We start from the raw sequence: 23,124 nt of genomic DNA on the forward strand, positions 1-23,124 counted from the left end.
GTGACTCATTTCCTCTTTATTTGTTTGGGTTTTTTTGGGGGGAGGTGGGGTGGGTGGGGGCATTGCTTTAAATAAGAAAAACTCTTCAGCTAAATGTATTTTAGAAACTGTCATTTATTAGATTCCCTCTCATGGATTTAACTTAATTGAGAGTTTAAGTTAAAGCTTGTGTCTTCATTGCTGTTATGCTCAAGGAAGTTAATGATTTCCTGTTTTATTTCTTCCTACACCCGTCTGTTATTCAACAGAAGATTGTTTAATTTCCATGCCTTTGGGTGGGGTCGAGCATTTTTGTTAGAGTTGAGTTCCACCTTTAGTGCCTTATGGTCTGAGAAGATACCAGGTAAAATTTCAATTATTTTGATTCTGTTGATATTTGTTTTGTGTCCCAGGATATGATCAATTTTGGAGAATGTTCCATGGGGTGATGAGAAGAATGTATATTCTTTATCTTAGTGGTGGAGTGTTCTATATGCGTCTGTCAAGCACAGTTGTTCTAAGGTCTCATTTAAATCTCTTATATCTTTGTTTAATTTCTGCTTAGAGGATCTGTCCAGCTCTGTAAGAGGAGTGTTAAAGTCCCCTATTATTATGGTATTATCAGATATCAAATTGCTCAGACTGAGTAAGGTCTGTTTCAAGAATCTGGGAGCATTTAAATCAGGTGCATAAATATTTAGAATTGAAATGTCTCCTTGTGGTATTTTAATTGAGAGTTTAAGTTAAAGTTTAAACTCTCAATTAAGAGTTAACATGAAAACTTTTTCTTTAATCATTTTCCTCTGACATTTCTAACATTTCTATAACTACATCCTTTGAATCTTAATTTGTTCTGTGATCTTTTGAAATAAATATTCTCCGCCCCCAAATCCATAACTTCTTGTAGTGTCAGAGTAGGAGACTAGGAGACAGAGCTGAGACCGGATTCAGGGGCTCGCAGGGTGCATGCAGTTGTTAAAATAAACAACCTTCAGGTAGAAGCTGACTAGGATACGAGGATAGGAGATGGGTGAAGGGGCCTGAAGAGTGGGTGCAGGTATTTAAGTCTAATGATGGGGGTCTGATGGCCAGAGACAAGGACTGTCTCAAGTTCAGTCTCCCCAGGGCTGTGACCACCCAATTACATCATTGCCTAGCTACCAGCTTGTCGCTAGCTAGGTCACCTTGCACAAACTTTGGCTAATTACATTATGGTTTTAAAAGTTCTCCACCCTAGAAATCTCCATGACAGTTCTGAAACAACTCTATAAAGTGTAACCCAATTCTCGGAATCATTCCCCATAGTTTTAGTAAAAACCAACCCCATAGCCTTAACTATTTCTCCCCTCATTTAGCGAGACTTTTAAAAGCCTTCCTTTGGGGGCAACTCCTCTTTTTTGAGCCTGTCTGCTCTTTGTTGAGAGAGCATACTCTCATTTTTGCTTTCAATACAGGCTGCTTGCTTTTGGCTTACCTGGGGTGGATCCTGAAATTCTTCTTTTGCAGTGATCACCAAGAACCTGAAAGTCCTCTGCTAGGAGGCCTGTAACATCTCCATGGCGATCGAGCAGGACATGGCGGGCGTGTAAGCTTAGACTTGACTGCCATATTGTGCTTTGATGTAAGCACGGATTTGTGTCTCACTGCTTTCGCATGTCTCAGTGGGTCACAGGTGCATAACTTTGCTCCATCTGGCTAACTGTGGCTCCCGCTGACTGGATGGCAGAGGGTCACTGCCAGGTTATGCAGATTCAAAGTGTCACAGGATGCTGGGTGACACCAACCCAGGGAGTGGCAGGAGATCGGAAGCCCAAATACTCACTCTCTAAGCCATGGAATTCTTGCTTAGCTTCTGCTGCTAGATTTCATTCTTACTTTTCTGGATCGCTTTCCAATACCTGGAGGCAACACACTTGCAAGTTAATAAGCAGCCTCGCAAGGTGGGGATGCCCTTAAGTGGCTTGCCCTTATGACGTCAGCCAGGCTCCCCGTTTGCTCTGTTTGTGCCAGACTCCTTTGGAAGGATTAGGAGGAGGGGCAGGGTGACCCAAGGGAAAGGGAACTTGAATCAGACTCTTGATTGAATGCCACAAACCAGAGGTTGTCTGTCATAATGAAACCTGTATGGAAGTCATCTCTGGTGGGATAGAGAAAAAGGTCTATGATCTGGAATGTTACATAAAGAATAAAATAAGAGCCTTTCAGACACAAAATTTCTGTTCCCTTTCATTACCTTGTTGGAGCTAAAGGTGCTCCATCAGATGTAGGTGAGAGGCTGGTGGGATTATAGAGGTCTTGGAACCTGAGAGATGCCAGTTCTAGAGCAGTCCACCCCAGCATAGGACCACTGATAACTGAGCATGGCCCACACCTCAAGACCTAGACAACTCCTTACCCAGATCCCAGGTTCATGGATGTCGGGGCAGGGATGGGGCTTCCCCCAGGGGCATGACTGCCAGGGTGAGGAGGTGTTTGCCAGGCAAGGAGGAGGGTACAAAGGTGGCTGGACTCCACAGGTCACACAACTGACCATGGATGCCATTGCAATAGGTAATACAGAGGGGAGAAGTTGGGATGTCCATATTCCCTCACTTGTGAGCCACCTAGGGCTCAAATGTCACCCCTAGCCGCCTCTGGAAGACTCCATTGCAACCCCTTCCTTCTTCCTTTTTCTAGGTCTTGTCCAGAAAGCCAGAGAAATGGGGAATATTTCCACCTCTCCAAGGGTCTTCCCTCTGGGCTGCATTCTCCAAAATTTGGCCACCCTTAAATTGCATAGCATAAAAAGAAAGAAACTCATATTCCTATGTAGCACTGCCTGGCCCCAACGTAAGCTGGGGGACAGGGAGTTCTGGCCAGTCAACTGGAGTCAAAACTATAATACTGTCCTTTGTTAGACCTCTTTTACAAAGGACAGTATAAACCGTTTGAATTCCCTATATGTTCAGGTATTCTTGGCCTTAAGAGCAAACCCACAGCTATAAAAGCTTGCATCCTAGCACATTGCCCTGTAAAACTAGATATTCCCAAGTCTTTTTTGTTTGTTTGTTTTTTTGAGACAGAGTCTTACTCTGTTACCCAGTTTAGAGTGCTATGGCATCATCCACAGCTCACAGTGACCCCAAACTCCTGGGCTCAAGTGCTCTTCTTGCCTTATCCTCTGAGTAACTGGGACTACAGGTGCCACCACTATGCCTGGATAATTTTTCTATTTTTAGTAGAGATGGGGTCTTGATCTTTCTTAGGCTGGTCTCTAACATTTGAGCTCAAGCAATCCACTAGCCTCAGCCTCCATAGTGCTAGGATTACAAGTGTGAGTCACCACCCCCAGGAGATATTCCTTTCTTATGACCTAAACTTGCACCTTCTCCTCCAGTTCGGAAAACTCCAGAGCCAATTTGGAGCCTCCAAAACAGGGGTGAGGACCCCTTCAGGAAATTCCAGCCTCTGCCCCAAATCCCCACCCAACCCACTAGTATCCTCAACTTCCTGGCTGTAAGCTGGGCTCTGGACTCCCGTGCCCTTTACTGGAGATGGCCACTGGCCAAGGGGCGCCACCAGAGTACATGTTCCTTTTTCTGTGTCAGAACTTTACAGTACCAGGCTAGCCTTGGCCAGTTTCTTGTGGATCCAGGAAAGTTTACTGAACAATTCAAAGCCTGATCCTTTCCTTTGATCTCATTTAGGGATATTAATGAAATTCTTTCTCACTGTTGCACCTAAGGAAGAGAATGTGCATCTGGGCCCTAGCAGACATCTTGAATGCTTCCTGATGTCTCCAGAACCACGTGGGAATGGCAGGTATTCACTTTCAGATCCTAACAGGGACTGCTAATGGGGACCGCATGGAGACGGACTCAGGGACCACATGGTCATGTGTATCATGGAGAGAATGCAAAGGTGCTTCCCAGTTTTTCTTTGCTTTCAAGTGGAGTGATCTGAATACTGGATTCTCACAACAGCATACCTGATGCTTCTCCCCAAGGATTTAAAAACAGTTATCACCTTTTTGGAAACGCCCTGGCTAAGAAGTTAAGAGAGTTGTTCCTTCCATAAGGGGCTGTTCTTTAATATACAAATGGCATTCTTATCTATAATCCTACCAAAAATTTATGTGATAACAATACTGTCCAGATTCTTAACTTTCTAGGCAAAAGAGGATATAGGGTCTCTAAAGCAAAAGCCCAAATATCCTTACAACAGATCCAGGCACTTGGGATCCAGCATTCTCTGTCCACACACACACATACAAAATAAAAATTAAAAAAAATAAATAAATAAAAAAGAGGCCGTTTTACTACTTGGCCCTTCACAAGCCCAGAAATGGCTGGACATTTTGAGGAATGGCTGGATTTTGCAGAATTTGGATTCCCAGTTTCAGTATCATGCCAAAATCCTTATATGTAACTTTACAAAGTATCTGACACCAAGCTCTTGAATTGGTGACCAGAGCAACAACAGGAGCTCCAAAACAAAGGTCTGTAACAGCTACCCCAGTGTTAGGGACCTCTGACCTAAATGAGCCTTTCATTCTGTTTACCACAGAAAGACAGATGTCTCTGAGTGTGCTCACCCAGACTCTGGAACAGGCCCGTGACCCATGCCTACTTCCCTGAGCAGTTGGAATCAGTGGCCACAGGCTGGCCTGGGTGCTGAAGAGCTCTACTGACCATAGCCCTGTTGGCTAAAGAGGCCACAAGTTGGCCTTGAGGATGATCCCAGAGGTCAGAACTCTCCATCCTGTGCAAGGGGTCATAGAAACAAAATGTCACCATTGGCCAAGAGAAGGACATGTTACATTATACCAGGTCCTCTGGCCTCTCCAGAAATCAGTCTGAAAATGTGCCAGACTTTAAATTTGGCCAGCACCATGCCCATGGAAACCCTCACCAGCTTGACACATTTCCGTATAGAAACTATAAAACAAGTGTATTCTAACAGACCAAACTTAGGAGGCACCCCATTGGACAGATGAGAAATAACATACAGAGGGCAGCAGCTTCCTGCTGGATGACATCTGAAAGGCAGGATATGTTATCGTCAGCCTTAACGGTGGTATAAAAATGAGACCTCTGGCCCTCAACACTTCGGCCCCACAGGCCAAATTAATTGCTCTCATAAGAACCTTAGAGCTGGGAAGGGAAAAGGGAATTAACCTCTACACAGACTCCGAGTAGGCCTTCCTCATCCTTCACGCACCTGCTGCCATTTGGAAGGAGCAGAGATTATTGACAACAGACAGTTCCCCCATTAACCATCATTGTGGAATCCTTCAATTATTACAGGGTATTCTGAAACCAGCCAAGACAACTATAGTAGTCTATTGTCAAGGTCGTCAAGAGAAAGTCAGACAGAGCTGCTGGAGCAAACTATCCTCAGGATAACCTACATTTTTTTTTTTTTTGAAACAGCACAAATTTATTATCGTCCAACTCTGAACTCTAAAAAGTCAGTCACCATGGCTGACTAAAATCAAGTATATAAAACCAGTGTATGATGCCCCATGATCACATTAATGTACACAGCTATAATTTAATAATAATAAAAAAGCTTGTAGAATGAAGTCTTGATGACTTGCATTTTGGCAAATGCTGTGGTCCGTGCTAGGACCCTTTATAGTCCCCATTATAATTATAGTTTTTACTTGTCCTTCATTTCCTTATGTTATTAAACTTTTAAAATCTTTTATCTCTGAAGTTGTCCAGACAACCCTACAACATGTCATGGTACTCCAAGGGCTTAGCACTGTCCCTCTTCAAAAAGGCACCATCACAATCCCCTTGGTCGGGCTTCTTGCTCCTTCCATGATAGCCACCTGACCTCCCTCAGTGTCCCTCCTACCACTGTGAGGTGCCTTCAATCCCATCCTCTGACACCCAGTAAATCCCATTCCCTGACACCTGGTCCCATTACTAGACAGGGGACAAGATAGAAAGACTTTGGTGCCCACAGGCAGGGTCACCACCCCCTACCAGCAGGAATCTGAAGTGGGATCTTTTCTGGGTTTTTTTGTTGTTGTTGCAGTTTTTTTGTTTGTTTGTTTTTTGGCTGGGTCAGGGTTTGAACAGCCACCTCTAGTATATGGGGCTGCCACCCTACTCCTTGAGCCACAGATACCAACTCCAAAGTGGAAATCTTTTCCCTTCAGCCCCTTGTAAGAGGCCAAGGTCCCAAAGCTCTTAATGGGTCAAATGTTGGAATAAGAGACAGCTAAGTATGAAAGCAGGGGCTGGGACACTTGGGTGATAAAGCTTAACTAAGCGCAGCTGATAACCACTGATAGGAACTGACTTCAATCAGCTTGTCAGCCATCTAGGAGAGTTCAGGTGTCCTCAAACTTTTTAAACAGGGGGCCAGTTCACTGTCCCTCAGACCGTTGGAGGGCCAGACTATAGTTTAAAAAAAAAAATAAAACTATGTACAAATTCCTATGCACACTGCACATATCTTATTTTGAAGTAAAAAACCAAAATGGGAACAAATACAATCACACCACCTCATGTGGCCCGCGGGCCATAGTTTGAGGACCCCTGATAGGTCATTTTGCATGAATTTGGGCTAATTACATTGTGGTCTTAAAAGTTATCCACTCTTGAACTTGCCATGACATTTACAATACAACTAGGCAGTAATTTTTCTTTTATCTGGGGGCACCATGGGGATTGGTAGATTCTGCATTAATGTAGCTTTTAGTTGCTAGAAAAGTTACTATTAAAAATAGGCCTAACTAATTCTATACCTCATAACAACCATACCATACCATACCTACTATACCGTACCATAAACTCCGTATTCACTGGATATTAATATTGAAATATACTAATTCACAGGAAATAAACTTCATTTACTGTAGCATAGTTTTATTGTAACATAGTTTTACTGTATTATAGAACAGCTTTGTAAGTGCAGTGTACAATTTTAGTTAAACGGCAGACAATACACTTTTCACCTTCACTGACATGTTTTTTTGACTTCACATAACACCCATTAACAAGTAAAACCGTTAGAGACCACATAGCTATGGGAGTGATGTCCAAAGTGTCAGTTTACAGATAGCACAGGACACCAAGTTTAAACCCTGATTTTTTGCGGGGTTGTGCTGGGCCTGGATCGTATGTTGGTTGCTTGGGAGGGCCAGAGGCTTGAGTTCCCTTGTGCCCTTGTCAGAGTCTTTCTGTTACTGAAAAACTTAAAGCATTTTGTATCTAAAACTAGACTTGTTAATTTCTGTTTTTTTCCTATTTGATTGTACTTGGGCCTCTGTTTCTATGAATTTTTCTTATTTAGTCAACATAGACTATCAGTAGGTGTGATATGTTATATGTGATATTTCTGTATTCACTGACATAAACTTTAGCAGTTATCATCAATGTCTAATTATAGATTTGCTTGTGATATATAATATGTGATATCTCTGTATTTGCTGACATAAACTTCAGCAGTTATCATCAATGTCTAATTATAGATTTGTTTGTAAGCTGCCTATTTCCTCCAATGTTTCAATTGATAGATAATGTGGGATTTCAGGGGAAATTTATTTGAGAGATATGTCTGAGCTATACAATCAGAGAAAAGTTTTACATACCAAGACATCCGTTTTAATTCTCATTTTGCATAAGATATATTGGTCTAGAAGAAATAGAAAACTGAGTTAATACCTTTTAAAATACAGTAACTATTGTGTATACTTCAACCACTAAGAAAATTCACTGAATGAAAAAAAATATCAATGATCTATTTCCAGGCCATTAAAACATAAATTTAAAACATGATTAAACGTGAAGTTACTATAGGAGATAAAACTCAGTGCAACCCCACACTTCTATAACTTTAAACATATTGTGCAACTATTTGGGGCTTGATTTTTTTTTTTTTTTAACAGGAGAAATGAGGGGTTTGAGCTAAATGATCTGTAATATTTCTTTTGGCTCTAAAATTTGGAAGATTGAAAGTAACATAGTGACAAAAATTGTTAGTCTTCATGATCAATAAGAACAGAAAAGTTATATGCATCTTAAGGCCAGTGGCAAGGCCACTGGGAGGACTCCTATTGTTTCCAAGGAGATTTCTTTATTAAAAGATTCTATTCCTGTTTGGAGAATTTACTGGGAGGACTCCTATTGTTTCCAAGGAGATTTCTTTATTAAAAGATTCTATTCCTGTTTGGAGAATTTACTGTCTCAGGCAAATGGGGAAAGATCCAGGGACTCCCCATGTTCTGTTTTGTCACCAGTCAGGATGCCTATACTCTGCATGTCTGCTTTAAGAGTGTGCCACCAACATGGGCTTACTGTATTATCATTGGTTAAGGGCTGGGAGCATATTTTCTTCATGATTTTACCCTCTTATGGACCTAAGACATTCTTTGGCGTATGATGGATTCCTAAGTCATTGGTTATATTTTGTCTTTGTCCTCTGCCATCTTTACCCCCTTTCCACTAAGGATGTTTAATTAAGGCGGTGTGTTCTAAACAGAATGCTTTTAAAATGTTCCTTTTGGATCTTTGGTCATTGTAACTAGCTTGTTAGCCCTGCAGGGCGCAGACTGCAGGGTCTTTTTCTTTCATCACTTAATGCAGAAAGTTGGTCAGAAGCTTTTCACCGAGTTGCTGGCTGACTCAGAAGTAGAAGATCCCCAGAATAAAAATTAGAGGAGCAGAATGTGCATCCAATTTTGGCACTGCTACTTTCCGGTCTTATGACTTTGGGCTGATTCTAGAACCTTTTCATTCCTTGGTTAGTTTCTTTGAAATTGTCATGATAAATCCTTGCTCTGTGTGCCTCACAGAGCTGACAGTAGGTGCGGAAATGCCTTTTACATTGTATTGCTCTTTTGTCCAAATAAATGTCTCCTATTTTTTACAATGTCACTGGTCACAGGCCCAGTAGAGCTCTAGTGGAGGGACAGATGGTTTCACTTCATTGTAGGAGAGAATTGCAGTATTTGTTGTGATGGGAAATCGTGTAATTTGCTGACTTTCCCCCTAAGTGCTATTTCCATGTTCATCTAGCCTTGTAATTTTTGCTTCTTAAGGTAAGAGGAGGATTTGTGGCTAGTGTGTGACTGAAAAGCCGATTTCACCTCCTTTACCTTTTGTTAGCTATGGAGTGGAAAACTGTTAGGAAGAGGGGGAGGGGATTAGTACAGAAATAATTGGAAGGCATTAATAATTAATAAGTTCTGTGACATTGAAAGGATATTAGTTTTAACATGAAGTTAATAGACATAGTAAAAACAAATAATCCATTTTTAAAGTTGGTGTTAATAATTCTAGCAGCAATGTGTTAAATATTACTTTATTTTATTGTTAAAATTTACTGAATATAAATAAACAAAAAAACTTGGTGGGTTAAGGTATTTTAATCTACAATTTTCTTGCTTCTTATTAAATGTTTTCAAATGCTCTTAGAACCAATTTGTGGTTTTCTTTTTTTAAAAACTGAACCAAATTTTTATTTGTAGTTCACACACAAAGTATTTGAAGTACAGCAATAATAATAATAACAGGTAACATTTATTGGGCACTGTGTTTTAAGTCTGTTTCAAAAATAGTTTCATTTAATTCTCACAGTAATCCTGGGAGGTCATAAGGATGATTATTTCCACTTTATAGATGAGGAAACAGGGGTAAGAGAGAGGTTGAGTACCTTGCATAGGCCCACAGTTGGCCTAAGTTCATTCTAAGTGCAAACTGTGGATCCTAGCCTGCAGCCACTTCACGAGGTCTAGTGATAGAGTCCACATGTTTTCATGGAAAAGAATGGGCAGAAAATAACCAACACTTTCCAATCTATAAAAAAAATGAAAGAATTATGTATGAGTGTATAGTTGCGATTTCTTCAGGCTGTATGTTAGAGCTATAATATGCAATGTGTGTGTTAAATGAAATAAGCCTTTTTTGGGTAAAGATAGTGTTATCTTGGCCAGATGCCTGACATCCCTGAGCCTGCATTTCCTAATTAAGAGAGAGCTGGGTTTGAAGGACAGAAACACCGTCCGTCCCACTGGGTCTTTTGTTTGAGTGGAGAGAGGGATGGAGTAGAAAGAGCTGGTGAAACTTTGCCCCTCTCTGGTGCTTGTCTTTACATAGCTATAAATTCAACAGAAACTAGTTTTCATATGCTGAGTAAGTTTATAGCAGTCTGTGATGCTGACATGATTTTATCAGCTTTGGAGAATTTTCTCAAGTTTTAGTGTCAGGGTGGCTGTGACAGGCTCATTCCCCTGGAAGTGGGGAAGCCTAGTTCTTCCTTTATACATGATTCCACCTGTATTTTCCTGATAAATAACTCTGAGACAGTGTGTGCTCCTGAGGGGTTTCCCAGGCTGACCCTGTGGCCTTGACCCCAGAAACTGGCCTCCTTGCAGTTGAAAATGAAATAGCTGCTCTCCTGCAGTGGTTTTTTAGTTACACATGCAGCAGAGAGGTTTTTGACAAGTTAACTTAGACCTGTTTTGCATAGACTAAGAGTTCAGTGAATAAATTGAATAAATGAATGCAAATATGAGGTAAAATGAAGGTTTCAATAGTGGACACTTACTCCAGGGCCAGTTATTTTCATTTGTGGGTGTCATCCACACATCGGCCTGCAAACTGCGTTTTGATCAAGGAGTACAGCGGGAAGACTGGGAGTTAGGAGACAGGACACGTTGAGCTTTATGTCTGTGTGGTAGGGTGGGGAGGGGGTGCCAGAGGGAACCGGGGAGCCTCTAGTTCCTGGTCTCTGCCAGACAGTTTGTACAGTTTGAGAAGTGAGGTTGAATTTAAGGCACCCTGTTTGGTTGGTGAGCGGTCCTGATAAATCCTGTTGTCAATTGCAGGAAGCAAAAGTTCATGTCTCTGTCCTGACCTGGTTAAATTATGGAAAGGGAGTTCAGTATAGTCCAGCTACCATGCATGTTCATAGATATAGATATAGATATATAAAACCTTTTTATGTTTCTACCATCATGATTTGACTTTTTAAAAAGCTGCCTTCATGGGTGGCGCCTGTGGCTCAGTCGGTAAGGCGCCGGCCCCATATGCCGAGGGTGGCGGGTTCAAGCCCGGCCCCGGCCAAACTGCAACCAAAAAAATAACCGGGCGTTGTGGCGGGCGCCTGTAGTCCCAGCTACTCGGGAGGCTGAGGCAAGAGGATCGCTTAAGCCCCAGGAGTTGGAGGTTGCTGTGAGCTGTGAAGCCACGGCACTCTACCGAAGGCCATAAAGTGAGACTCTGTCTCTACAAAAAAAAAAAAAAAAGCTGCCTTCATATTTCTTGTTTTTGCAAAATCAGAAACCCACCTTTGGGTTTAGCTTTTCAAACTTGATATTTTGTTTTGTTTTTTTTGCAGTTTTTTTTGGCTGAGGGTGGGTTTGAACCCACCACCTCCGGTACATGGGCTGGCGCCCTACTTCTTTGAGCCACAGGCACTGCCCTCAACCTTGATATTTTCATAATAGTTTTGTCACAGGTTTCTCTGCCGTTAACTATTTTTAATAACATGATTTAAGATATTTTATAATGAAAGTTGAACATACCCTCAGTAGTACAATGAAGTTGATGTACCTATCGCTCAGCTTTCGTAACCATCAATACTAACAATGCCTTACTAGTTCACATCCCTGTTCCCCTTTCTTCTGGTCTTACTCTCGCCACCTGCTTTATTGTGGAAGAATTTGAAACAACCCCCAGACCTCATGTTGTTTTGATATCAAATATTTCAGTATGTGTCTTGTAAAAGTACTTTATAAAAATATGTCACAATGTCATTATTTGTAGTATTGAATGCAGATATAATTAGCTGTTTAATATTATCTGGAATCAAGTCCATTTTCAGAACTGTCTGATATCCTAAAAGGGGAAGTTAGAGACAACAGGCCACCTGATTTAATTCACGCTCAACTCCCTTCTCTTTTGTCACAGGGGCTGGGGACATGAGGGCTTGATGGGGGTTGCTGTGTACTTTATGATTCTCCACAGCTGGGGCCACCCATTTCTGGGTTTCTCAATTATTTTGAAGCTGTGAGTGATCCCTGAGTTTGGGGATGACAGCTTGATCCCTTTCTTTGCAAGTGTTCCATTTGACCTTTTCTGTAATGGGTTTTCCATCCACTTACTGTTCATTAAGGAGACCCATTATTTCATTAGGGATTCCAAAGTGATTTTCTGATTCTGTCATTTCCTTTGCACTATTGAGCTGGAACTTTTTCATATTAAAAACTTTTCTTTTTCACTAGGTATGTGTTATTACCCTGAAATACAATTCATACTGGAAAGACAGGACAAATACTTTATTATTTCTTCTTCCCTTTAGTTAGAAATGATGAGTGCCCGAGCATTCTCTGGGGACATCCAATATTTTATTTTCCTATTCCTTTTAATGTATTAAATATTTTTAAATCAAGTAAGTCATTATTATTTCCATAATGGCATGATTTTAACAGCTGTATAGTTAGCCACCAAGTATTTAAAGCTAACTTTTGCTCTTTAAACTATGTCTTTATTATTGGGCATTTTAGCTTCTTTTAATTTTCTTGTTATGAATAATCCATTTATTACTATGCCAGGAACTGTGCTAAGTACTTCATAGCACTATCTCATTTAATTGTTACAATAATCCTGTGGTACATCACTCTTTGACTATACCTCCAAGTACTTACCTGGAGTAGCTTTTGCAAAGTTGAATTTCTTGGGGAAAGAGGTAAGTTTTTGAAAGATCACTGACACACACTGCCAGGGTTTTCCTTTAGGTTTCTTTGGCAGTGTTGATGTCTACTTGTGGGTTATTGGTTGCTTTAAATCCAGATTGAAGAATATCAAAGGGGAAAAAATTGGTAAACTCACTACTGATTTGGTGGGTTCTCTGAATGCTCATCTTCTTCAGTCTTCCTGCTGTTCTTCAGGGTCTTCATGGAGCAGCCCTGGGTGCTCTGTCAATGTCTGGAGTCACTTTTTCCTTGCTCTGTTGGTTGATGCACCCACAAAGGTTTGCTGTTTCAAGGAAAGGGGTAGGATTATAGGAGAGAATAGAGAAATAGTTGAGAGAAGAAGCCAGTGTTCTTCAACCTTTTTTTATCTCCTGGCAGACTTGAATCTATAGTTAAACTTCCACAGCACACTTAAATTATGTCAATCAAGAACAAATAAAAGAATATTCTTATTGTGCTTTGAACTTTTTTCAAAAATAATTTAACTAAGCCAGGCTCAGTGACTCATGCTTGTAATCCTAGCACTCTGGGAGGCTGAGGTGGGTGGATTGACTGAGCTCAGGAGTTTGAGACCAGCCTGAGCAAGAGCATCACCCTGTCTCTAAAAAGTAGCTGTGCCTTACGGTGGGCACCTACAATCCCAGCTACTTGGGAGGCTGAGGCAGGAGGATTGCTTGTGCCCAAGAGTTTGAGGTTGCTGTGAGCTATGATGCCATGGCACTCTACTAAAGATGACAGAGACTCTATCTCAAAGAAACATAATAATTTAACTAATGATCTTTAAAAATTTTGTGGAATATCTAGTACCCTCTCATGGCACACAAGGTGGAAATCACTGGAATAAGCCATGGGATCAGCCAGAAAGCAGTTGTACACTGACATTTTGGGTAGAGAATCCAGTAAAGGAATGATGAGAGAAAATGGTCAGATAATTAGGGAAAATAGGAGAAGGGAATATTATGGAAATGAGAGGAAAGTGCTTTTGGGAGTAGTTAAATGTTATCAGTAGCATGTTGACCACTAGTTTCTGTTGTTTTGCAAACATAGGTAGGGTTTTTTTGTTTGTTTGTTTGTTTTTGTTTTGTTTTGTTTTAGAGATAGGTCTTTCTCTGTCACCCAGGCTGGGGTACAGTGGCATGGTCTTAGCTGGAACCTGGAACTTCTACTCAATGATCCTCCTGCCTCATCCTCATGAGTAGCTAGGGCTACAGGTTCATGCCACCACACTGGCTCATTTTTCTTATTTTTTGTAGATATAGGGGTCTTGCTGTGTTACCCAGCCTGCTATTGAACTCTTGGCCTCAAGCAATCCTTCTGCTTCAGCCTCCTGAGTTGCTGGGATTAAAGGCATGAGCCACTGTATACAGCCCCAGTTAGTAATCTTGATGTGAAGGGAAGCCTTATGCTAGGACAGTAGCTGGGAGTGGGGAGTCCTACAGGCTCAAGGAAGGGTTTTTATTTAAAGTATGTTTGTATGATCCTAGGAACATTCATGGAAGAGAGTGGTGTTACATTTCAGGGATAGCTAAGGAAGTGAGATCTTGAGCATGCAACAAAAAATTTGATTCAAAACACAGGGGAAAACCTGTTCTTGTTTGTAACAGGGCCAGTTTCCACTGTGAGGAAAATGGCAGAGAAGCCAAGCACAGGTGGTTTTGCATATTTGCAGTTGGTCTATTCTGTTTTCTCAATAAATTATTTTAGAAGATTATGCCCTCATTGGAAAGAGCAAGTCAGTTTGTGAGGATATTGTATCAAATTTGTATTGGAGAGTGGGAGTTTAGATGAGGAAGCTGATGGGTGCTGGGCTTCCCTGAGGTGGATAGCTGTGACTGCAAAGTGAAAGCAGGCGACACGCGTGTGTCTGTCTTTTGCAGTGTTCAGCTGCTCAGGTGCAGGCAAAGAGAAAGTGGATGGACAGTTTGAAACAAGTTGTGGTTTCTTCAGACAAAGCTGTTGGAGGGGAGAGGGATTAGGGAATTGAAATGTTTGAAGTGTTTAATTATAGTAATAGAACATGGAAATTAGGCTGGTAAGGAAGGAAATGACAAGGGTGATGGATCATGCAACAGCGGGTAAGGATGACTGATTCAAGGTCAGTGTGGTGGATGGAGCTTTTGAACGGTTTCCAGAGTGAGGGCTTAAAGGATAGAAGGTGGTGGTCCAGAATTAGAGTTTCCATTCAGGCATTTGTACATAGATTGATTCACTGATGATCAACAAAATAGTAGATCATCTACCCTTTGCCTGGTACTCCTGAAGGTCCTGGGTAAAAGATGGTAAACATTAGGGTCTACAGGATTGGAGTTTACATTCCAGGAGTAGGAGATAGACCATAGGCTCCATTAATTCAAGGGCTAAAGCTTACTGAAGAGTAAGGCTGATAATGGGAGTGAGAGACCAGGGATGGTTTTTTAGAAAGGACAGTTGATCAGGTACTTCTCTCAGTGGAAGTGACAGTTGAGCAGAGGCCTGCATGAGATGGAGGACCCAGGGAGCCATGGAGCTGTCTGGGGAAGAATGTTCTAGTGTGACATGCTGTGAGGTAAGAGTGAGCTCAGTGTGTTTGAGGAGGAGGGGCCCGTGGGCGAGAGCAAGTGTGGAATGAGGGACCGTGGTTGTGAGTGAGAAGTGGGGGCTCCTGAGTCATGGTGAGATTTCTGATTTTACACTGAGGATGACAGAAAGCCTGTGGAGCATTTGAAGTAAGCTTTGAAATCCATCTTCTGGAGGAGGTACAGCTCCTGATAGTGACCAGCTGGAGGATGTGGCATAGGTAGCTCTTTTGGGATGGAGGAAATGCTGGCTAGAGGCAAGGGCTCAGGGTCTGGGACGAGGCATCTCCTGGGTGTTGGTTTGCTCTCTGTGGGGGTGTCAGGGCCACAGGAATGACAGTAGGCATAGAGGGAGACTGTGGGACTGAGAGTCAGGAGGTGAACTGCAGAGGGTACACATTCTAAGAAGGGAGAAAACTGTGTTAAAATTGTTATGCTCAATATATTCTGGCAAAAAATGATGAATACATGTCACGTTTGATTTCTGCAATTATAAGAGGTGCTCAAAGGGTTGTCATTAGTGTCCAGACACTTTTTTTTTTTATTAAACCATAGCTGTGTACATTAGTATGATCGTGGGGCACCATACACTTGGTTCATAGATCGTTTGTCACTTTGGATCACAGCAAACTACTGCTTGAGCAATGTTTTTTTTTTTTTATTTTTATTTTTCTGAGACAGAGCCTCTTTCTGTCACCCTCAGTAGAGTGCTGTGGCATCATAGCTCACAGCAACCTCAAACCATTGGGCTCCAGTGACCCACTTGCCTCAGCCTCCCCAGTAGCTGGGACTACAGCCACGTGCCACAACACCTGGCTAGTTTTTTTCCCATTTTTAGTAGAGACAGGGTCTTGCTCTTGCTCAGGCTGGTCTCAAACTCCTGAGGTCAAGCAGTCCACTTGGCAGGGCCTTCCAGAGTGCTGGGATTACAGGTGTGAGCTGCCGGGCCTGGCTGAAAGTGTCCCCTTATATTGCTACACATGATGTTTCAGTTTCTTCCAGAAGTACCACTGGTGCAGCTGGTTGTCTACCATACACCACATCCTTTAAGGTCCCTAGGTAGAAGTCTTGGGCTGTTAAAACAGGAGAACATGGGGGAAACTACCACACCTCTTTGTCTTATGCACTGTCCTAGCAAATTCTCACCAAAGTCAGCTCTCATGTCTTAGTACTCGTTATAATCTTGGGATGAAAATTTTCCATTTTGAAAAAAAAAAAAAAAAAGAAAAAGAAAACTTTCCATTTTGGTGTTTTAAAAATGTGTCATGTACTTGTTCTGCTGACTGCTGTCTCGTGTGCACACTGTTTGGTAGCCCCCTCTGGTGCATTTTGGCTTGATTTGCACTTATACATTTACCCTGTCACACTCATACACAAGCAAGATCCTGTTTCCCTTAGTTTCAGTTCTACATGGTATCTGAGTGGTGGGTTGAACTAATTAGTTTTAGGACTATTCCCAGTCATTCCACAAGATGAATACAATGGATATACTATCATGAGAATACTCACTTGGGGACTAAGGGATGCTTACTTGTTTCCTAGATATTTAGTTCCAGTTAGATGCCAGCAAACTGAATTTCTATACAAGAAAAATCCTTATCCCCCTTGCAATTCCTAGGAGACCAAGGAATATTCTGTAAAGACTTGAAAGATTGGTGACAATAGAGGCTTTTCTTGTCCTGCTTTGTCACTCCAGATATGAAAGATGAGTTTTTAGATTAGTTTTGTTTTACAGACAGAAATAGAAAGAGACATAAACACTGCATGACCAGTGTCCTGATAGAAGGAAACATTCATACATTTGAAATTTAGTGGTTGTAACTAAAATATAGACCTGGCCTGGTTTTGCACAGCCCTAAGCTAAGAAAGGTTTATACATTTTCAAAGTTGTTCAAAACCAAACCAAACCAGTGAAAAAGATGCAAAGGAGACCTTATATGGCCCACAAAGCCTAAAATACTTATGATTGGGCCCTTTGCATAAAACGTTGGATGGTATAAGACTGGTATTTCATTTCTAGTTCTGACCACGATGGGAATGAATCTATCACAGCATTGCATTCATGCAGAAACCCTAAAGTCACGTGTGGAGTTTACATGAGCAAGTAGTCAGGGTTGCAATACAGATGGCAGCCATCAGTGGGGTTATGTTTTAGTGGGGAACGGAAACATTAAGAAAATTATTGCATAATTAATTAATTAATAAAAATAAGTAAGTATACAAAGCAGCGGTGAAGGATTCCAAGAGTGTGGAAGGAGATAACTAAAGGCTCTTTTGGATGAGTGTCGTTAATCTAAATTTTAGATTAGAATCTAGAATCTAATTAGAAGGAAGTGTACCGACAGGGCAAAAAGTGAGGAACACTTGTGGCCCCAGATGGAGCCCTAGAAATTTTCTTTTTCTACTGCCTTAGTTTATGAACATGGAAACCAACTTCATAAATTTCTGAAGGTTAGAGACATAGTGGTGTCAAAACTGGATTAGGGATAGAACCCATGGCTAACAATAGAACCAACTGGTGACCAGTAAAATGCTGATGCCCGGGCCCCACTGCCAGCAATTCTGTCCTCCCTCGCCAGTCCTTAGGTGCAGGGAAGATTGATAACCCTTGGTCTAGGTGGACCCAGGTCCCCTGGGGTCCTCAGCCACTGTCTTCTCATTGTGCCTCTCTTTAAGGAAAATAATTGCAAACTTACATTTGGACCTAGAGTTATATTTCCAAAGAACATACAGGAAAAATTTTAGTTTTTCTGTCACTTCTCTTTTCAGGCGACTGTTTTTGCTGGACCGCCCTCCTCACCTCTCACGGGTTAGTGCCTTTGCCGGTCACCCCAATTCCTCATTCTCTGTCCCCTCCCAAGGTCCAGACCTGAGATTGTGAATGTTAGTCCCTGAAATTTCTGAGCCAGAATGGTTGCATGGTGGGTAACTAAATGCTTCCTTAGAAAATCATCTGCAATTAAATCCAGAAAGGTTTAACCTTTTGGATCCCAAGTTAAATCCAGAAACCCTGTATTTAACCAAAATAGTGGTTTTACCAATTAAATCCAAAAGGGAGCTGGGTACCGTGGCAAATGCCAGTAGTTCCAGCTGCTCCTGGGGCTGAGGCAGGAGGATCACTTGCGCCCAGGAATTCAAGGCCAGCCTGGGCAACATAGCAAGACCTCCCATCTCAAAAAACACAAACAAACAAACAAATACCTCCCTCCCACCCAAACTATCCAAAAGGGTTGGGGGGTTTCTTTGTTGGAAGATTACAGCCCCTAATGTGGCCCATTTTCTTTTGAGGCAGGGGGCTTTGGCAGACAGGAGAGCAAACCAGATCTCCCTTCCCTCTGTGACATCTCTGGTCACAGACTGCAGCGTCTTCTGCAAGGTTTCCAGGCTTGCTGTTGCAGTCAGTCACCATGGAAACGGTGTTGCTCCCCGGCAGTGTTTACCAGGCCTTCTTCCTCTGGGAGAGCCGGAGCCGGGGACCTGCCAAAACTCCCTCTAATGACTGAGTTTCGTCCTTAGGGCGAACTCTGTTGGAGAGTATTTATGGGCCTCCAGAAGAAGCAGAGAAGTTTTGCTCTCAGATCATTGCCATGGGCCTTCTTCTTCCTTTTAGTTACTGCTTCAGGGAACTGTGTAATCAGAATGCCCAGTCAAGTTCAGCTCCATTTGGTGTAAGTAGGGATGTTTTCTTCTGTCTGTGAGGCAGATTTCTCCCACACAGCAGCTGTGACGGACATCTGCCAATCACACTGTGATTTCCAAGTGACATGAATGTGAGCCGTCCTCCTCCCAGCCACTCGGTAGCTCAGGCGTCTGTTTCTATACTTTTTTTTGTTTTTGTTTTTTTGGACTGGAGTGTTAAGTATACTTGCCAAACCTCTTTTCTTAACAATAGGCTAGATAATCTAGTCCGCTTTAATCATTGGTGACTTTAAAGTGGCTCTAAGTCCGTATTTATGACTTTCCTTCAGAAGTGGCTCCATGCAGCCCCAGGTTTCCAGGGGCCCTCAAATGCTACTTTGGTGCATTCCTAACTCATGTGTGTGCTGTATGTTGATGTGTAGCAGCATCGTCTGCTTTCTCCCTCCCACCCATTCACCAAGAGAGTTAATGTTGTGCTTCAGTAATTCAAAAGGCATATTCATATTTCATAATGAATATCGGCACTAGTGGATTATCATTTTCAAACCAGAGCATTGCTAATCATTCTCAGGTATGTGGTACATGTGTGACCTTGGTTGTGATAAGCAGGCATCTAAAACTAAGATACCGACTTGGCACCATGGCACAGAGTTTATGGTGCCAGCCACATACATTGAGGGTGGTGGGTTCAAACCCAGCCCAGGCCAGCTAAACAACTGTAACAACAACAACAAAAATAGCTGGGCATTATGGCGGGTGCCTGCAGTCCCAGCTACATGGGAGGCTGAGGCAAGAATATCATTTAAGCCCAAGAGTTTGAGGTTGCTGTGAGCTGTGATGCCACGGCACTCTACCAAGGGCCACTCAGTGAGACTCTGTCTCGAAAAATAAATAAATGAATAAATAAATAAATAAGTAAACAAACATAAAATCTAGATACCTCATATGTAAGAATTCACATATGAATTTCTGTTGAGAACATTAAAGATCTGGTTGATTCACTTGTACAGAGCTCAGGATTTATGAGTATTTGGGAGTAATGGGTTCTTCTCTTAATTGGTGCCAACTGCACTCTCTTCCCTGGTAAGCCTTCTTTACTCTACATGCTGTCATTCAAGGAGTCAGATAATAGAGTTTTGAAAGACAATAAAAATGCTCATCATCCTTAATCATCGGAAAAATGCAAATCAAAACTACTTTGAGATATCATCTAACTCCAGTAAAATTAGCCCATATCACAAAATCCCAAGACCAGAGATGTTGGCGTGGATGTGGAGAAAAGGGAACACTTCTACACTGCTGGTGGGAATGCAAATTAATACATTCCTTTTGGAAAGATGTTTGGAGAACACTTAGAGATCTAAAAATAAATCTGTCATTCAATCCTATAATTCTTCTACTAGGTATATACCCAGAAGACCAAAAATCACATCATAACAAAGATATTTGTACCAGAATGTTTATTGCAGTCCAATTCATAATTGCTAGGTCATGGACAAAGCCCAAATGCTCATCGATCCATGAATGGATTAATAAATTGTGGTATATGTACACCATGGAATATTATGCAGCCTTAAAGAAAGATGGAGACTTTACCTCTTTCATGTGTACATGGATGGAGCTAGAACATATTCTTCTTAGTAAAGTATCTCAAGAATGTCTATTTCCTTGAGATACATCTTTAATTATCAGAGAATTGCAAATCAAAACTACTTTGAGTAATCATCTAACTCCAGTGAGACTAGCCTATATCACAAAATCCCAAGACCAGAGATGTTGGCGTGGATGTGGAGAAAAGGGAACACTTTTGCACTGCTGGTGGGAACGCAAATTAATACATTCCTTTTGGAAAGAGATATGGAGAACACTTAGAGATCTAAAAATAGATCTGCCATTCAATCCTGTAATCCCCCTTCAGGGCATATACCCAGAAGACCAAAAATCACACCATAACAAAGATATTTGTATCAGAATATTTATTGCAGCCCTATTCATAATTGCTAAGTCATGGAAAAAGCCCAAGTGCCCATCGATCCACGAATGGATCAATAAATTGTGGTATATGTACACCATGGAATACTATGCAGCCTTAAAAAAGATGGAGACTTTACCTCTTTCATGTTTACATGGATGGAGCTGGAACATATTCTTCTTAGTAAAGTGTCTCAAGAATGGAAGAAAAAGTACGCAATGTACTCACCCTTATTATGAAACTAATGTAGGACCTTCACATGAAAGCTATATCCCAGTTATAACATAAGAATAGGGAGAAAGGGGAAAAGGAAGGGAGGGAGGGGGAAGGAGGGGGATTAATGGGATTACACCTGCGGTGCAACTTACAAGGGCATATGTGAATCCTAGTAAATGTGGAATGTAAAGGTCTTAGCAAAATAACTAAGAAAATGCTACAAAAGCTATGTTAACTAATGTGATGAAAATGTGTCAAACGATCTATGAACCAAGTGTATGGTGCCCCACGATCATACTAATGTACACAGCTATGGGTTAATAAAAAAAAAAAAATAGGGCGGGGCCTGTGGCTCAGTCGGTAGGGCGCCGGCCCCATATACCGAGGGTGGTGGGTTCAAACCCAGCCCCGGCCAAACTGCAACCAAAAAATAGCCCGGCGTTTTGGCGGGTGCCTGTAGTCCCAGCTACTCGGGAGGCTGAGGCAAGAGAATCGCTTAAGCCCAGGAGTTGGAGGTTGCTGTGAACTGTGTGAGGCCACGGCACTCTACCGAGGGCCATAAAGTGAAACTCTGTCTCTACAAAGAAAAAAAAAAAATCTCAAGAATGGAAGGGAAAGTATCCAATGTACTCAGCCCTACTATGAAACCAATTTATGGCTTTCATATGAAAGCTATAACCTAGTTGTAACTTAAGAACACAGGGAAAGGGGAGAGGGAGGGGAGGGGTGAGGATGGATGGAGGGTGATTGGTGGGATTACACCTACAGTGTATCTTACAAGGGTACATGTGAAACTTAGTAAATGTAGAATATAAATATATTAACACAATAACTAAGAAAATGCCAGGAAGGCTATGTTATCCAGAGTGATGAAAATATGTCAAATGGTCCATAAAACCAGTGTATGGTGCCTCATGATCGCATTAATGTACATAGCTATGATTTAAAAAAAAAAAAGAAAGAAAGAAAATGAACCTGGGCTGATGTCAAGGTGTTATTATGGCAGTGGATGATAAAGTGTCTCTATGTACCTGTTGGTTTTTTCCTTTCCTTTACATATTATGACCTGCAGCCTTTCTCAGTCTCTCTTCAGTATTAAGAGAAATCACATCAAATATTCTGAGATCTTCTTGATACTTCCCAATTGAAAGAAAATCCTCCAGGTTGTGCTGTGACTGGTGAAACTTTCTTTCTGATATTTAAATCTTTTTCCTGCCATAATTTTTCTTAAAGACATGGCAGCTAATCACAGATGCTAGATAGATATTTTTCTCCTATGGGAAGAATTGGATTGTTTAATTTTTTCCCTCCTGTCTCCTCTATGAGGAGGCTGAATTATTGAAGAGAGGACTTGGGGATGATGGTAGTTTAAGTTTTATAGAGCTGTATTTTAGAAGATGCATCAATTTGGCAAATTGGAATTATAATTAAAATACAGTATATACAAAGCCAATATAGTATAGACTAGCCATGTCTAGCACTGGATTTTTGATTAAAAAATATTCCTAGATTAACTGTGTTTTCCTTCCTTAAAGCCCAGAGGTAAACAGCCTTTTTAGTCTGTAAGTGTGGAATTGTAATAAACTTAAAGATTAGGGTAATTGCATTTCTCCTCTCTCTTATTAAAAAACAAAATTAGCTAACCATTTTTATTTTTTTAATACTTCTCTTCTAGTATCAACCCTGTGTTAGAGAGACTAGTAAATCTTCCCAGCCATGTTATTTTGTGCAGCAGGGTGTGGCTTGGAGACTGAAAAGCAAACAATTAATAAATAAAATCCTTCTAATGTTGTAGGAGGGAATTTCCACAGAATGGGGAATTGTTTCCATCTACTTGATGTGATGGCATTTTCTCCTTCCTATTTGTTGGCTGTGGTCTAACTTCCCTATTCTTTCCTGCCGAAGTGACCAAAATAAAGGAGAATTTTTTTTTTTTTTTTGAGACAGAGCCTCAGTATGGCACCCTCGGTAGGGTGTTGTGTCATCACAGCTCACTGCAACCTCAAACTCTTGGACTCAAATGGTTCTCTTGCCTCATCCTCTCAAATAGGTAGGACTACAGGTGCCTGCCA

General features: G+C 41.4%; 1 pseudogene; it reads left to right on the forward strand.

The window, feature by feature from the left end:
• The window catches only part of LOC128579064 (formin-2-like), a 54,180-nt pseudogene that overhangs the window by 27,532 nt on the left and 3,524 nt on the right, over positions 1 to 23,124 (forward strand).

Source organism: Nycticebus coucang, chromosome Y (genome assembly GCF_027406575.1).
Source record: "Nycticebus coucang isolate mNycCou1 chromosome Y, mNycCou1.pri, whole genome shotgun sequence".
NCBI classification, from domain to species: Eukaryota; Metazoa; Chordata; class Mammalia; order Primates; family Lorisidae; genus Nycticebus; species Nycticebus coucang.